The following is an 18,054-nucleotide window of genomic DNA, read 5'->3' on the forward strand; positions in this document are numbered from 1 at the left end:
CACGCCGCGGACCATACCGGGCGCGGCCGCGCCGGCGGATGCGGCCGGGGCTCACGGGCGGGCGGGGGCCGCAGCGGGCCCACCCCCAAAGCACACGGGCAAGCGAGGCGCAACGCCGGGGAGACGGGGAAACCACCCCCGACCCCCTCGGGCGGGGTCGGAGGACCGTGAACCGGCGGGAGGGAGACCACGCCAACGGGGAGCGGCGGGAGACCGGACGGCGGCCGACCCCGGGCGAGAAGCGGAGGATGAGGACGGGCCCAACGCCTGACACGCGGCGGCAACGCCCTCGCGCGGACAGGTGGAGGAGGAGGGGAGGAGGTCGACGAGCGACTCTGACCCCGCGAGGGGGGAGAGAGGGGGGCCGAGCCCGCGTCGGAAGGGAGGCCGGGCCTCGGGGCAGCGAGGGGGAGAGACACCGACCGGAGCCCCCACCGCCACACCGGGACGCGCACACGGGTTCGACTCAACGCCCAGGCGCCCACCTTGGCACCCCGGCAGCTTTCCCCCGACGCACGCCTTCCCAGAGGACGGCGGGGCCGGACGGGCCCCCGCGCAGACGCACCCTCAGCCAACAGGCCCCACGGACCGGCGTGGGCGACAGCCACTAAAGCCTCTTTCTCCTCTACGCCTCGCGGGGCGTCTTTCCCCCCGCACACGCCTCCAAGAGACCAGGCGAGACGCGCCGCCACGGCCGCGGCGGCCGGGACGCCCTTCAAACCGCAACTTCCTCCCGCCCGCCGGGCGGCCCTTCCCCCCAGGCACCCCGCGACCGCCCCGGGACCCGTGCGCGCCCGGCTGCCCCCCCGTGAGGAGGGGCCCGGCAGCACGGCCGCGGGTCGGCCAGACGAGGAGCGAGAGAGAAAGGAACGCCGGCGGGCGGGGAGGGGGAGCGAACCGACAGAACGAGGACCGTCGACGGCAGGGCGGGCCGCAGCGGCACCCCCCGCGGGAGACGCCTCACAAGGGACCGGGAGGCCGCTCGGGCGGCGACCGGGCACGCGAGCCAAGCCGGCGGGAATCACACTGCACCCAACCCGGAGCAGTCCCGCCACGCCCGCGGCACCGAGCCGACCCGAAACCAACGGACAACCCCCGGGAGCCCGAGGAGACGCCAGCCGACGCGAGAGAGAACCGAGGCAGACGCCGACGCCAACCGACGAAGACCCCCGCGTGGCAGCGGGTCCCAACGTCCGACGACGCGCCGGACGCGGCCGACCGCCGGTTCCCCCAAATAAGAAGTCCGCCCCCGAGAGCGAGGCCAACCCCGCGGTTCACGGACCCTCAAGAGCCCCGCGGAGGGGGAAGGGGGGGTAGGACGGCTCCCGCGATCTCCACCGGCCGTGGGAACGCTGCCGTGGAAGGGGGGGACGAGGCGGCAACCGCAGACGCCCGAGAGCACGCGGCACGCACCACACGCGACACGACCTCGCCGCGAGAGTGGCCGGGACGTGGACGCGCGTGGGAGGGACGCACACGCGACGGAGGGCACGGGGGGAAACGGAGGCGGGTGGGACCGGGAGCCCACCGCCGCCCTTCCAAACCCACCCGTCCCGCGACGACCCCTCGCGGTGAGGGGGGTACCGCGCACGCGGGCGTGTGCACGGCCCTTCCCCGCCACCTGCCACCAGAAACCCAATCTCCCCCACAAGCTCCGCACAGCGGCAGGTCGACAGAGCCCCGTCCCGCGTGATCCCTCCTCGTACTCGGAGCGGGGAGGCGCGGGTCGCGGTAGGCGAGAGAGCAAACGCTGCGCGCAGAAGGCTGAGGTCAGGGCGGGCAGCCGAGGGGACCATCCGGGAGAAGCCCCTCGGAGATCGTAAAGCCCTTTCCGAAGATAGCTAGAGAAGGCAAATTCCTCACTGAGGGCGGGACGAACCCAACACCGACGAGCAGCCAAGGGCTCCGTGCACGCAACGGGAAACGAGCAACAGGCGCGGGACAGAACGGGAAGGACCACGCGCCAGCTGGTGGGGGGTCTGCGGTATCGGCAAAGGTCTCTTTCTCCGGGGTCTTCTTGAGCATTCGCGGACCGGGGGGACCTGCGACAGGTCCCCGCCGAGAGCCAGGCCTCTTCAAGGCGCACACAAAGGAGGAGCCTTGACTTGAGGGAGTCCGGTCTTTAAAAAGGGCCAGCCGCGATCGCTCAGCACCACCCTAACCGCGCAGGGCCCGCGGGTGAAGGCACCAAAAACATAGGCACGGGGTGGGCGCTCACCCAACGGAAGGAGCCTTTTAACCGCACACTCAACTCCTCGACCCCCCCCCTTTCTGTCACCGTGCAGAAAGCCGGCAACTAGGACAAGGGAAAGCGTAAAGGCACAAGCACCATGGAGCACAGGAGGCACGCCGGGGAGCGGGAAGCGCCACCGCCAACTCAGAAGCGGGCACCTTGGTGGTCAAAGCCCGGAACGCTCCAGGAGCACCGCAAGGCTCACACGAAGCAGGGCGCGTGCACACACCATTCGGGAAGGGTATGCACCGCAGCGGGTCTACCACCTTCCCCCGGCACGGGGGAAGAGGGCCGCGAAGCAGTGAACGGCGTGGGGGCAAGCGCCCCCGACACGTCCACAGGGACACCGCGAACCACAGCAACAAGTGTGCGCGGGTCAGCGCTCGTGCCGGACAGCCGCACCCCTGACTTCCACACACCACCCTGCAAAGGAATGGGGAGGAGAGACGAGGGGCCCGCTGGCAGAACGAGAAGAGCGGTCGCCATTCGCGCTGAATGACCATTCGCCATGAATGTCCGTCCCTCGCCTGGCGCGGCTTAGGCCCCGGCCCGAAGAGAACGCGGCAGCACCACATCGATCCAACGGGAGCGAGACACGCCATGCATCGGGAACAACGGGCGTGAGAGCTTTCTAACAACGCACTGGACGGGAATACGAGCGAGAAGAGCGAGAGAGAGCACGGGAAGAAGTCGCTAACACTGCCACACACACAAAAAAAAAAATTTACCCTTCTCGAGGGCGAGAAAAAAAAGGAAGCGTTGCACTCGGGAGGCACGTGGCGTGGAAGAACGGGACTCAACGGGCAGCGGAGGTTCGGGAACTCCTTCAAAAAAAAATAAAAATAAAAAATAAAAAATAAAAATAAAAAAATAAAATCCCCTTCGAAGGAGAAAAGGTGCAACTCGGGAGGCACACAGCAGGAAAGAAAGGGACACACCACCAAGCAGCGGAGGTTCGGGAACTCCTTCCAAAAAACAAAAAAAAAAAAAAACAAAAAACAAAAAAAAAAAAACAAATAAAAAAACCGGTCGGCCGCAGAGGAGCACGCCAGGGGGTCACTAGCACCAAACGGGAAAACCCTTCCAGTCGCACTCGGCACCAACGACTCCTACCGGTAACGGACGACAACCACCACGGGGAAATCGGGAACGCCTGACACGCGGGACGGTTGTCATAAAGCTGCCCCACAGAGCACAGGCAAGCAAGCACGGGAAAGCAGGAAGCGCGTACTCATGGGGGGACGCTAAGCTTCAAGCATCGAAGAGGCCCATGCGCAGAAGAAAAGAGCTAGGGCTGGACAAGCAAACAGCCTTGGTGCAAGCCTCTTCCAACGTCCTTTAATGACAAAAAGAGTCAAAAGGACAGCGTGTCAGCATATATCTCCAGGTACAATAAGGACAGATAGCAAAGATGAAAAGTGTAAAAGACACAGGGATAAACATGACAGGCCACACGGAACGTCTGGAAGTCATGTTCGGTGACGTGTCCCCAAGAGGTCCCCATGTAGAAAGAGAACCGGACCGCAAAGGAACAACTGGTCGACCTTAGAACCCTGAGTGCTCACAGACCGAGGAGGCCATGGTAGATAGCCTGGAACACAGCTTCCCCTCGGCCTCAGAAGTCCATGCTCCCGCTGGCAGGGACCGGGGAGGATCCTGGAAAAAATAAAGTCTCGGAGGCGCCCCCTAGCCGGGACACCTCGGCTCGGAGGCCGGGGACACAGCACCCTCTCGGCCTCAGAGGTCCAGGCTCCCGCTATCAGGGACCGAAGGGACTCCTGGAAAAGAAAAAAAAAAAAATCCGTGGCGCCACCTAGCCGGGCCACCTCGGCTCGGAGGCCGGGGACACAGCACCCTCTCGGCCTCAAAAGTGTCTATGGTCCCGCTGGCTGGGACCGAAGGGACTCCTGGAAAAGAAAAAAAAAAAAAAAAAAACTCCGTGGCGCCCCCTAGCCGGGCCACCTCGGCTCGGAGGCCGGGGACACAGCACCCTCTCGGCCTCAGAGGTCCAGGCTCCCGCTATCAGGGACCGAAGGGACTCCTGGAAAAGAAAAAGAAAAAAAAAAAAAAACTCCGTGGCGCCCCCTAGCCGGGCCACCTCGGCTCGGAGGCCGGGGACACAGCACCCTCTCGGCCTCAGAGGTCCAGGCTCCCGCTATCAGGGACCGAAGGGACTCCTGGAAAAGAAAAAGAAAAAAAAAAAAAACTCCGTGGCGCCCCCTAGCCGGGCCACCTCGGCTCGGAGGCCGGGGACACAGCACCCTCTCGGCCTCAGAGGTCCAGGCTCCCGCTATCAGGGACCGAAGGGACTCCTGGAAAAGAAAAAAAAAAAAAAAACTCCGTGGCGCCCCCTAGCCGGGCCACCTCGGCTCGGAGGCCGGGGACACAGCACCCTCTCGGCCTCAGAGGTCCAGGCTCCCGCTATCAGGGACCGAAGGGACTCCTGGAAAAGAAAAAAAAAAAATCCGTGGCGCCACCTAGCCGGGCCACCTCGGCTCGGAGGCCGGGGACACAGCACCCTCTCGGCCTCAAAAGTGTCTATGGTCCCGCTGGCTGGGACCGAAGGGACTCCTGGAAAAGAAAAAAAAAAAAAAAAAAACTCCGTGGCGCCCCCTAGCCGGGCCACCTCGGCTCGGAGGCCGGGGACACAGCACCCTCTCGGCCTCAGAGGTCCAGGCTCCCGCTATCAGGGACCGAAGGGACTCCTGGAAAAGAAAAAGAAAAAAATCCGTGGCGCCACCTAGCCGGGCCACCTCGGCTCGGAGGCCGGGGACACAGCACCCTCTCGGCCTCAAAAGTGTCTATGGTCCCGCTGGCTGGGACCGAAGGGACTCCTGGAAAAGAAAAAAAAAAAAAAAACTCCGTGGCGCCCCCTAGCCGGGCCACCTCGGCTCGGAGGCCGGGGACACAGCACCCTCTCGGCCTCAAAAGTGTCTATGGTCCCGCTGGCTGGGACCGGAGAGGAGGGAAGAAATAAAAAAAAAATAAAATAAAATAAAATAAAAAATTAAAAAAAAAAAAATTGGAAAAAAAAAAAAAAAATCCGGGACGGGGCCCAAGCCTTCTGGTCGACCTCATCCAGCTGCCACCAACCCCTCCTTGTGTCCCAATAGGTCGTACAGCCACCCTCCTCCCCTGAAGTTCTCCAGGTACAACCTCCTAGCTAGAGATGGTCCCCAGACAGGACGGCGTCTCCGTCGCGCACCCGCCTGCTTGCCTGTCACCCTCTCACCCTGGCCGGCTCACCACAGGCACTTCCCCGTCCTTTGTCACCAACCGGGGGACAGGAGCGTTGCGGAAACTTGTCGCCACTAGGTGTCGCCCGACAGCGATCTCGATCAAGCAAACCAATACAGACTGTCACGCGCCGCCGCCGCCACACACACTCATTCCGTCTCTCCGGAGTGACCTCCCTAGCTCAGGGGGACACTCACCCACGCACAACGGGGCAGGTACCCACCACTTCTCCCGAATGGCACAAACGGTCCCGGTTGTCCCGCCGGAACACAGTGAACGCGGGATGGACTCGGGGCCAACCCCCTCAGGCACCCAGAAAAGGAAAGTAGGACGGAGCGGTGAAAACAGGCCACCTCTAAGTGAAAGGACATGCACTCTCGAATCGGTTAACAATTAGCAAGGAACAGGCACAGTTAGGAAAAGGGAGCGTCCAAACTCCGTCGTGAGGGGAGGGTGGCGGCGACCTCAGTTCCACACCATTTTTAAATGGCTCACTCATTTTTAAAACCCTCCACCGATCCCGATGGGGGGGAGGGGGGTTGTTGTTGTTCTCTGTTCCTCGCTGCCACCGCCAGCCGGCACTCACCAAACCACACACCTGCCACCCTCTTTGGAAGACTAAACACAGAGAGTAAATTAAAAGAATGGTGGAATGATGGTGGAATGGTTAAAATTCCCGTGATTTGTTTTCACTCTGATCAAAACATACTTATTTTGTGCATTTGCATTCCCTTGTTCACACGTGCCTCTGTGTGTGTGGTGGGGGGAGGGAGGGAGGGAGGGAGGGAGGGAGGGAGGGAGAAAGAGAGAGAGACAGAGACAGAGAGACAGAGAGACAGAGAGAGAGAGAGAGCCAATTTAAAAAATAAAAACATGGTTAAATACAGCCACTTTGGGAAGATTGCTAGAGAGAATGCAGTCCAGAGTATGGAGGCCAGAGCTCTGGACGCTCTAGACCACAGGTCTCCCATCTCCCATATACCAGGCACCCAGCACCACCATCCCTACTTTGTTTGCTTGTGCGTTTGTTTGCTTGCTTGTTACATTAGTTTCATCCCAAGTTAATAATTATATATTTTTTTTTCTATGCACGTATTTAGTTGTGGCAGGGGAACTCCTTCTTTAGGACAGGCAGACTTAGCTAGTTAGTTAGCCAGTCAAAAGTACGTAAAAAATTTATATCAACATAAATATCATTCACTAAGAAATCCTATCTGAAGAAAAAGAAAGAAAGGAAGAAAGAAGGAAGGGAGGGAGGGAGGGAGGGAGAGAGAGAGAGAGAGAGAGAGAGAGAGAGAGAGAAAGAAAGAGGAAAACTGGCAGACTTAGTTTTAGTGTTTTTGTTATTGTTTATTCAAGATATTGTTTCAGGGCTGGAGAGACGGCTCAGCGGTGAAGAGCACTGACTGCTCTTCCAGAGATCCTTAGTTCAAATCCCAGCAACCACATGGTGGCTCACAACCATCTGTAATGGAATCCTCTCCTTGTGTGTTGAAGACAGTGACAGTGTGCTCATAAAATAAATAAACAATAAAAAATATGTTTGAAGATTAAAGAAAAAACTCTCTCTCTCTCTCTCTCTCTCTCTCTCTCACACACACACACACAAATAAACTCTGTAATAAAAATCAATGTGACTTCATGATCAAACTTCTATAGTCAATAGGACTAGAGAGAACACATGTCTGTAAAATAAAAGCAGAACCTTTTCTGCTTTGTTTTGTTTTGCCTCAAGGTACGTTTCTTTTGGTATAGCCCAGGCAGTCATGGAACTTGCTCCGTAGACTTATCTAGCCTCAAGCTCACAGAGGTCCACTCTGCCTGCCTCGGCCACCCACACAGCTCTCTCTGCTGACTATATGTCTGCATGCCAGAAGAGGGCACCAGAACCTAGGAGGACACACCACATGGCTCCTGAGAATCCAGGTTTTGACTTTAAAAAAAAAAAAAAAAATTCTGACAGCATAGAGGGTAGATATCTGCCTGCCAGGCTCTTCTAGTGCTGTTTAAGGTGGGGTAATAGCCATGTGAAGGAGACAAGGGGAGAGGAAAAATCGATTGGATGAGTAGTGCTGCTGAGATTAAGGAACACACACACACACACACACACACACACACACACACACACACACACACAGAGAGAGAGACAGAGACAGAGACAGACAGAGACAGACAGAGACAGTAAGACAAAGAGACAGAGAGAGAGAGATGACAGAGGGACACACCGAGGGAAAGACATCAGGACCAGCTGAATTTCTCAAGAAAAGAAAAGAAGAGAAAGGAAAAATGTTTTCTATATACACAAATCTGTATACATGATTTGTTATAGTGTCCCATTTGGGCACTTTGGATTCAACTGTGGATGGTTGTCAGCCAGCTTGGCTGACACCTGACCTCACCAAGATGGAGGCAGCCGGCCATTAGCCCTGATGTTCCAGGTCACTTCTGTTTCTCCCTTTCCCAGCCTCTAGGGAAACAGAACTTAATTAAACTCAGTTTGCACGTGCAGAAAGGTGAAGAGGCACCCAAAAGCAGCCAGAAGCCTCAGACCATCCACAGCCACATGTTCTCCTTCTGCCTATATTACTTCTAAATGATCGTATTTATTTATTTATTTATTTATTTATTTATTTACTTACTTACTTACTTACTTACTTACTTACTTTTTTTTCTTTCTTTTTTTTCGGAGCTGGGGACAGAACCCAGGGCCTTGCACTTGCTAGGCAAGCGCTCTACCACTGAGCTAAATCCCCAACCCCCTTACTTACTTACTTACTTACTTACTTACTTACTTACTTACTTATTTTTGTCATACTTAAACAATCGTTCGTCCTTGAATTCCTCCTGTATGCCAGGTAGACTTAGTCAGTCAGTCAGTCAGTCAGTCATTTAGCCAGGTCAAAATAGTTAAACATAAATATCAATAAAATCAATAAAAATCAAATGCAAACCCAATAGACAGTAAGTAAAATCGAATAAACCAAAAGATACATCATAAGCACAGAGTTTCAGCCGGACATTGAAAAGCAGCAGTTACCGAAGCAGTCTCCCTCCCACACCAACACACACACAGCTCGACCACCACCTTATCTGCACATTTTCAGCTCCTGCTTTCTAGAGTTACCAAGTTTATACACTACAGAGTTTAGCAAAGCAGGCCGGTTCACCGCACCCCCAGGGTCAGAGAACATGCTAGACCAGCTCTAGGGGATGGGCTGGGGGGCAGGGGAGGGTGGGAAGAGGGGAAACAGGCAGACTTAGGTATTCTAGTTTTGTTCATTCAAGATTCCACTTCTCTCTGTTGTAGCCCTGATAGACAGACAGGCAGGCAGGAATATTTGTTTGTTTGGCTTGGGGTTTGGGTTTGGTCCATTTGTTGGTGGATTTTGTTTTGTTTTGTTTCATTTTGTTTTTCGGGAAGTGTGGTGACTTAGTGCCTACACAAGCCAAGGCAGGAAAAATAAATAAGTAAAGATCTCTGAAACACAAATCTGGGGTGGGCTCTAGCATGGCCATGGACACACGCATGCACAGACGCACGCACGCACGCACGCACGCACGCATTGTAGACACGCACTCAAGGACACACTGGATTCTACAATGTTTGGTTTCTGAGTGTGTGTCATACAGAACCTAACAGAATATGTAATGAACTCTGGCAGTGACAGCAGAAACAACCTATGAGAAGGCGTCCTTGCAATATTAAAATGGCAGGCTAGCCAGGTGACAGTTATCTTAACCAATCTGATGTAGGCCTCATTCACACGGCATCTAGGCCTTAACAGTTAATTGTATCTGTTTCTTTATTTTCCTCTTAGGCCATCACATTGTTTTACCTAGACCTTTAACAGCCAGCAGCTACCAGCCTACAGCTACCAGTTTCTTTCTTTTCATAAAGAAACCCTGTCTGAAAAACTAGGGGAGGGAGACAAACAGATTAACAGATCTCTCTCTCTCTCTCTCTCTCTCTCTCTCTCTCTCTCTCTCTCTCGCTCTCTCGCTCTCTCGCTCTCTCGCTCTCTCGCTCTCTCGCTCTCTCGCTCTCTCGCTCTCTCGCTCTCTCGGCGCCTGTGTTTGTGTGTTCAACAGAGGAGGCAATGGCAGATAAATGTCTGCCCCTCCTCTGTAAGCCAGGCCACTCCATTACTGCCTTTCCTTTTTCTTAGTTTGTTTGGTTTATTCCAAGTTAATTGTATCTGTTTCTTTATTTTCCTCCTCATTTCTTTAGTTGAGTCAGGGGTCTTTGCACAAAAGCCCTGGAAATCAGTACCTGGATCAGGTCTGCAGCCTGCTCACAGAGTTCTACCCACCTTCACCTCTCAAGTGATGCAATCAAAGACATGCAGCACCACACCTGGCTTCTTTTCACATGTACATTTACTTTAGTTCCAATGCTCATTCAGGTCTGAGAGACGGGGGAGGGAAGGAGGGAAGAGAGACAGAGAGTGACAGAGAAACAGTTGACAGAGAGGGAGAATTGTAGGTTAATTATTGTTCCGTCTCCTCAATCACGGTCTACTGGTCGCCATCGTGGCAACCATGCCCCGCAACCCTACCTTCGGTAAGATCAAGCATAATGGCGGCAACCATATAATTCCTGCTTAGTCGCACTGAACACTCCGGTCATCACTACCTGTGGAGAATTGTAAGGGGGCTCCTCTGGTCTAGAGAGTAGTACCCTTGAATGAAATGAGGATCACAGCAAGCATTATTTGTTTTGAGATATAAGATGTGGAAAGAACTATATGTGTGGATTTACAGACAGACAGACAGACAGACAGACAGACAGACAGACAGACAGACAGACATACATACAGACAGAGAGGACAGGATAGGACAGGACAGGACAGGACAGGACAGGACAGGACAGGAGAAAAAAACAAGAACACAAACAAAAACTCAAAATGGAAGTCCGGTTCCAAATAGTCTCTGTCTGCCCTGTCGCTCTAGTGTTGGTGGTCCAGGTTATAAAAGCTTATACATGGGTGGGTGCGGGAAGTGCTGCTGGGTGTTCAGTTCAGGTCCAAGATTATTGCGGGTAACTAGACAACAAAGAAAGCAGTTAGACTGACTTCAACAGTGTTCGGTTTCTGAGTGTGTTATCACACAGAAGAGCCTAACAGAATATGTAATGAATTCTGGCAGCAACAGCAGAAACAACCAATGAGAAAGTGTCCTTATAATATTAGCAACTGCAACAAAATGGCAGACTAGCCAGCTAACAGTTCCCTAGCCATTAACTCATCTGACATAGGCCTTCTTCACGTTGCATCTAGATAGGTCTTCCTATCTTCCTCTCCAGTGCTGAGACCAAAGTGAGATCAAAGTCATGCATCACCATGGGTGCCTTCCTTTTCATTTCTTTTCTTTCATCCTAGGAAGTGAGTGTGTGTGTGTGTGTGTGTGTGTGTGTGTGTGTGTGTGTGTGTGTGTGTAAAGAGAGAGAGAAGGAGGGGGGGAGAGAGAGAGAGAGAGCTTTAGAGAGAGAGAGCTTTAGAGAGAGAGAGAGCTTTAAAATCAGCACTCAAGCCTTTTCTCTTCCTATCCCTATCCCAATCCCCCCCCCGAAACCAGCAGCAAAGCCACCAGCACTCGAGAGACAGAGGAAGATGAAATCTCTAGTCTGAGAAACAAGAGGAGGTAGATAAACATACCCCCCCCTCTCTCCTTCATAATTTGTTAAAGTGTTCCCTTTGTGTTGTGTGGACTCTACTTTATTAAGCAAGTTTCACATCGTACTATCTCCAAAGAGGAGTCAACAGTCTCTTGGCGTGCAGGCAGTTGTTGCCTGCTTTAAATATTTTTTGGTGTGTTTGTTTGTTTGTTTGTTTGTTTGTTTGTTTGTTTGTTTCAAAACCGAGGGCCTGCCTGCGTTCAACAGATCCAAACCCAGTTCTCAGAGGGGAAAATGGAGTCAAGTCCGAAGTCACTGGCATTTAGGTCATCGGCCATTGACAGTCATAGGAGATGGGAATATCGTCCTTTCTCCAATGGAGACTCACCTGGGTATGCATCAACCACATCTAAGGGCAGGCCTGGGTTAGTACGGGGTGGTGGATGGGGAGGAAGGATCTGGAAAGAGCTTTGCGATGGGAAACTATGATCAGAATGTTGCACAGAAAACAAAATTTGTATTTAAAAAGAAAAAAAAAAAAAGGCTATCCAAAAAATCTATCCAAAAATGAAAGGAAACAAAACAAAACAAAACAAAACAAAACAAAACAAAACAAAACAAAACAAAACCGACAGCAGAACTTTACTAACTGCAAATGCTCCATCTCCCTGTATCCAACCACTCCACTCCCAGATAGGTAGATGATAGTTTGCACTTCTGTCCCAGTTGGGTTAAGAAAAGGGGAACCACCTCTGTGGAGAGCCATCTCTCCAGCCCTTGACAAGCTTTATTTAACTAAACATTAAACATGAATCAGAAACGCCAAACCCTGTACATATATGGTCCAGATTCACCCTTACTTAGAAATCCCCGAGCTGGCAGGGCGAGGCTGGGAATTGAGAGTGAGCAAAAAGGGAGTCTGCCTCTTTCCCCCAGGGTGTGCTATCAACTCCATTACCATTTCCAAACAGCTGGGTGTGAGTCTAACTAAGGTTTCCTTCAGTCAGACATTTGCCAGGAGCCGGAGCCCTGACAGGACAGCGAGAGCGATGATCAGACATCATTTCACAGTGAAATCATCACTCGCTGATTTCAGGCAGAAAACTTTAGAAAACTCTAAACTCTAAAGAGGCACTGAAGCGTGCTAGGGCAGCGGCAGTACTTCCCCGACTGACCTTCAGGGACCTGCATATTCTCCAGCCCCGCCCCACCCCACCCCCTCTCAGCTAGCTCCTGTCCACCCCTCCCCCTCCCCCCCACATACAGGGAGGAGGCCTTGTGTGTGTGTGGGGGGGGGGGGCGGCAGCGGGAAGATGCAACTCTCTCTTGAGAGAGAGTTCGGGTCTCCCAAACAAATACATAACTAGAAACTTCATTTATTTACTTTATTTCATCGAGCATACCGTGGAAGAGGGAAAAGGAACAGGGAAGCTAGGCCAACTGGTCGAGCTCCTCCTTTCGTTTTGTTTCAAAAAGGAAAGGAAAAGCCAAAGAACCCCCTCTTTTTGGTGAAAGGAACAGAATGGTGAAAGTTGAAACATCGGCTCGCCACTTAATACTTTGGCTTTTAATAAAAGGGACAGCAGATCGACTTCCGAGTTGATTAAGAGAGAGAGAGAGAAAGAGAGAGAGAGAGAGAGAGAGAGAGAGAGAGAGAGAGAGAGAGAGAGAGAGAATAAAAACCACAAAAAAAACGTTTTGTCGACCAGCCTCCTTTTAAACCTCTGTTACACAGGAAGACTGGTCAACCTCATTCCCCCCTCCCCCCACTCACACACACACCCCTCCCCCTCCACGGAGAGGTTTAATGAGAGAAGAAAGGTAGAAGAAGAGAGTAAAGGCCAGTCATGAGCACGTGGAGAGAATTTGGGAGGGGAATGGGGAGAGAAGGGACAAAGGGGAAGAGGGGAAGAGAGGAAGAGCAAAAGAGCAAAGAGAGGAGCAAAGAGAGCCAACCTCATATTTTATTTTTTTTTTAAAGATTTATTTATTTTATTTATGCGTAAGAGTACACTGTAGCTATTTTCAGACACACCAGAAGAGAGCATCAGATCCCATTACAGATGGTTGTCAGCCACCTTGTGGTTGCTGGTAATTGAACTCAGGACCTCTGGGAGAAATTTGTGTGTGTGTGTGTGTGTGTGTGTGTGTGTGTGTGTGTGTGTGTGTGTGTGTGTGCCCGTTAGTTTAAAAATCTGCTGTAGACCTCCCTTTTAATATCTGTTTAACAAATATTTTTACCATATTTAAATTTTATTTATTTTATTTTACTTAAAAATAATAATGAATAAAGAGTCAATGTGAATAAACAATAAAACAAAAATCAAGGTGATCGGGGTTGGGGATTTAGCTCAGTGGTAGAGCGCTTGCCTAGCAAGAGTAAGGCCCTGGGTTCGGTCCCCAGCTCCGAAAAAAAGAAAAAGAAAAAAAAAAAAAATCAAGGTGATCAACAGATACCGACGACTGACATGGAAAAAAGTTAATAGATCGCCATAAAAACAGAGTAAGTGCGATGTAAACAATAAAACAGATGGGATGGAGAGATGGCTCAGCGGTTAAGAGCACTGACCGCTCTCCCAGAGGTCCTGAGTTCAAATCCCAGCAACCACATGGTGGCTCACAACCATCTGTAATGAGATCTGATGCCCTCTTCTGGTGTGTCTGAAGACAGCTACAGTGTACTCACATGCGTTAAATAAATAAATTAAAAAAAAAAAGAAAACAATAAAGCAGAAATTAAGACGAGGGACACAGAAGGACAAGGGAGATAAAACAATTAAATGTTAACAGACATAAAGTGGGAACGACGGGGTTGGGGATTTAGCTCTGTGGTAGAGTGCTTGCCTAGCAAATGCAAGGCCCTGGGTTCAGTCCCCAGCTCTGAAAAAAGAAAAAAGAAAAAAGAAAAAAAAAGAAAAGCGGGAACGAGAGGAAGGGCAAATATAGACGACTGAAACGAAATGATGGAATAAATTTATAAAATAATAATAAAGTACGAGTAAATACGAATAAATGGCAAACTGGACTTTAATAAATGTTTAAATCAAGGTGAATGACAAATACAATTTAGACAAAAAGGTTTTGAAAAATGAAAAGAAATAGAAAGCATATATGAATCAATAACAAGACTGAAGTCACAATGGCCTTTGAAGTGACACGGACGACAAACGTGAAAAACATAAATGAAATAATTTCGACAGCCACGGACATTCACATGGTGTGTTGGGAAACACCGCAGTCTTTATTTGGCGAGTAAAAACGCCTCGGGGAACTCTGTACATAGGAGGCTGGGAGCATGAATCACTCTATCTATCTATCTATCTATCTATCTATCTATCTATCTATCTATCTATCTTTTTTTTTTATTTTTCTCTCCCTTACATCTTCCCACCATACCATACGTTTCTCCTTATACAAATCCATAGATTTATATATGTTCTTAATTTCATTTTTTTCCTCTGCCACACAGCCCACCACACAGAACCTCTAGATCTCGGGATCCCCTTCTGCCAGCACCAGTGGCAAGGGCACAGCTCCCCAGAGAATTAACTCGATCCGAACATAAGCGCGACAAGAAATTAAAAGTTAAATCGGAAGTGAAACTGAAAATGAAATTTTGGCCGAAAATAAAATAAAATGAAAGGTATAAGTTTTGTGACAATCAAATCATAAATCCCAATTGGGCAAAAAATAAAATTACAAAGTCAAAATTTGTCCAGTCCACTGTGCTCCTGTGGAATCCCTCCCTGGAACTTGCTCGGTAGAGTAGTCTAGTCCCAAACTCACAGAGGTCTGCCCTGCCTTTCTCTGAAACCTACAGAGCCAGTCAAAACCTACAATCCTTTGTTGTTTGTTTGGCAGTTTGGCAGTTTGTTTGTTCCTGGACAAAAATGTGGGCTCTCTCTGATTCCTATATGTCTGCATGCCAGAAGAGGGCACCAGAACATAAGAGGACACACCACACAGCTCCTGAGAATCCAGAGGGTTTTTTTTGTTTTGTTTGTTTTGTTTGTTTTTTCTTCCTCTTTTCTTTTTTTCCGGAGCTGGGGACCTTGCTCTTCCCAGGGCCTTGCGCTTGCTAGGCAAGCGCTCTACCACTGAGCTAAATCCCCAACCCCGAGAATCCAGGTTTTTGACCAAAACAAAAAACAACAACAGGGGCTGGAGAGATGGCTCAGCGGTTAAGAGCACTGACTGCTCTTCCAGACGTCCTGAGTTCAATTGCCAGCAACCACATGGTGGCTCACAACCATCTGTAATGAGATCTGATTGATCTCTTCTGGTGTGTCTGAAGATAACTGCAGCATACTCAGATAAATAAAAAACAAATCTAAAAAAATTAAAAACAACAACAAAAAACACAAAAACAAACAAACAAACAAAACCCCCAAAACTAACAACCTAGAGGGTAGATATCTGCCTGCCCAGGTCTTCTAGTGCTATTTAAGGCTTCCTGTAGATAATAAAGCTTGTGTATCTTTTATCCAGGAACAGAATCATCAAGGCAGGGTAGGAGAGAAGCCCTGTTTGGGATTAAACGTTTCTACAACGTAACAGGAGGAGGCGGAGGGAGAGGGGCTCCTCAGACATAAATCTAAAATAGTACAATGGATCATTTTGAAGGCGTGTGGGAGACAGAGTTTTTCTCTGAGTGAGTGTGGAACTCACTGTCCCTGAGCTCAGCTTGTGATGAGAGAGAGAGAGAGAGAGAGAGAGAGAGAGAGAGAGAGAGACAGGGATCGAATTTTCTGTGTCTCTCTGTCTCTGTCTGTCTGTCTCTCTCTCTCTGTGTCTGTCTCTCTCTCTGTCTCCCTGTCTCTGTCTCTCTTCCTCTCTCTGTCTCTCTGTCTCTCTCTGTCTCTGTCTCTCCCCCCTCCCCCATGCGTGTGTTTGTGTGTTCAACCGAGGAGGCAATGGCAGATAAATGTCTGCCCCTCCTCTGTAAGCCAGGCCACTCCATTACTGCCTTTCCTTTTTCTTAGTTTGTTTGGTTTATTCCAAGTTAATTGTATCTGTTTCTTTATTTTCCTCCTCATTTCTTTAGTTGAGTCAGGGGTCTTTGCACAAAAGCCCTGGAAATCAGTACCTGGTTCAGGTCTGCAGCCTGCTCACAGAGTTCTACCCACCTTCACCTCTCAAGTGATGCAATCAAAGACATGCAGCACCACACCTGGCTTCTTTTCACATGTACATTTACTTTAGTTCCAATGCTCATTCAGGTCTGAGAGACGGGGGAGGGAAGGAGGGAAGAGAGACAGAGAGTGACAGAGAAACAGTTGACAGAGAGGGAGAATTGTAGGTTAATTATTGTTCGTCTCCTCAATCACGGTCTACTGGTCGCCATCGTGGCAACCATGCCCCGCAACCCTACCTTCGGTAAGATCAAGCATAATGGCGGCAACCATATAATTCCTGCTTAGTCGCACTGAACACTCCGGTCATCACTACCTGTGGAGAATTGTAAGGGGGCTCCTCTGGTCTAGAGAGTAGTACCCTTGAATGAAATGAGGATCACAGCAAGCATTATTTGTTTTGAGATATAAGATGTGGAAAGAACTATATGTGTGGATTTACAGGACAGACAGACAGACAGACAGACAGACAGACAGACAGACAGACAGAGAGGACAGGACAGGACAGGACAGGACAGGACAGGACAGGACAGGACAGGACAGGAGAAAAAAACAAGAACACAAACAAAAACTCAAAATGGAAGTCCGGTTCCAAATAGTCTCTGTCTGCCCTGTCGCTCTAGTGTTGGTGGTCCAGGTTATAAAAGCTTATACATGGGTGGGTGCGGGAAGTGCTGCTGGGTGTTCAGTTCAGGTCCAAGATTATTGCGGGTAACTAGACAACAAAGAAAGCAGTTAGACTGACTCCTACAGTGTTCGGTTTCTGAGTGTGTTATCACACAGAAGAGCCTAACAGAATATGTAATGAATTCTGGCAGCAACAGCAGAAACAACCAATGAGAAAGTGTCCTTATAATACTAGCAACTGCAACAAAATGGCAGACTAGCCAGCTAACAGTTCCCTAGCCATTAACTCATCTGACATAGGCCTTCTTCACGTTGCATCTAGATAGGTCTTCCTGTCTTCCTCTCCAGTGTGTGTGTGTGTGTGTGTGTGTGTGTGTGTGTGTGTGTGTGTGTGTGTGTGTGTGTGTAAAGAGAGAGAGAAGGAGGGGGGGAGAGAGAGAGAGAGCTTTAGAGAGAGAGAGCTTTAGAGAGAGAGAGAGCTTTAAAATCAGCACTCAAGCCTTTTCTCTTCCTATCCCTATCCCAACCCCCCCCCCCAAACCAGCAGCAAAGCCACCAGCACTCGAGAGACAGAGGAAGATGAAATCTCTAGTCTGAGAAACAAGAGGAGGTAGATAAACATACCCCCCCCCTCTCTCCTTCATAATTTGTTAAAGTGTTCCCTTTGTGTTGTGTGGACTCTACTGTATTAAGCAAGTTTCACATCGTACTATCTCCAAAGAGGAGTCAACAGTCTCTTGGCGTGCAGGCAGTTGTTGCTGCTTTAAATATTTTTTGGTGTGTTTGCTTGTTTGTTTGTTTGTTTGTTTGTTTGTTTGTTTCAAAACCGAGGGCCTGCCTGCGTTCAACAGATCCAAACCCAGTTCTCAGAGGGGAAAATGGAGTCAAGTCCGAAGTCACTGGCATTTAGGTCATCGGCCATTGACAGTCATAGGAGATGGGAATATCGTCCTTTCTCCAATGGAGACTCACCTGGGTATGCATCAACCACATCTAAAGGCAGGCCTGGGTTAGTACGGGGTGGTGGATGGGGAGGAAGGATCTGGAAAGAGCTTTGCGATGGGAAACTATGATCAGAATGTTGCACAGAAAACAAAATTTGAACTTAAAAAAAAAAAGGCTCCCGATATCTATCCAAAAATGAAAGGAAATAAAAACCGACATCAGAACTTTACTAACTGCAAATGCTCCATCTCCCTGTATCCAACCAC

The 18,054-nt window shown here is 50.4% G+C and overlaps 1 long non-coding RNA gene across 2 annotated transcripts in view; it reads right to left on the reverse strand.

Annotated features, from left to right (window-relative positions):
• LOC147997202 (uncharacterized) overlaps positions 1-5,945 on the reverse strand; it is an 18,385-nt gene extending 12,440 nt beyond the window's left edge. The window contains exon 1 of one of the 2 annotated variants that reach the window (XR_015648103.1): positions 5,668-5,945. This is a non-coding gene — a long non-coding RNA (uncharacterized LOC147997202). The remainder of the gene's footprint in view (positions 1-5,667) is intronic. The other variant, XR_015648102.1, reaches the window with a different exon arrangement.
• Positions 5,946-18,054: the final 12,109 nt, after the last annotated feature.

Source organism: Rattus norvegicus, unplaced genomic scaffold (genome assembly GCF_021556685.1).
Source record: "Rattus norvegicus strain SHRSP/BbbUtx unplaced genomic scaffold, alternate assembly SHRSP_T2T unassigned-0000228, whole genome shotgun sequence".
NCBI lineage: Eukaryota > Metazoa > Chordata > Mammalia > Rodentia > Muridae > Rattus > Rattus norvegicus.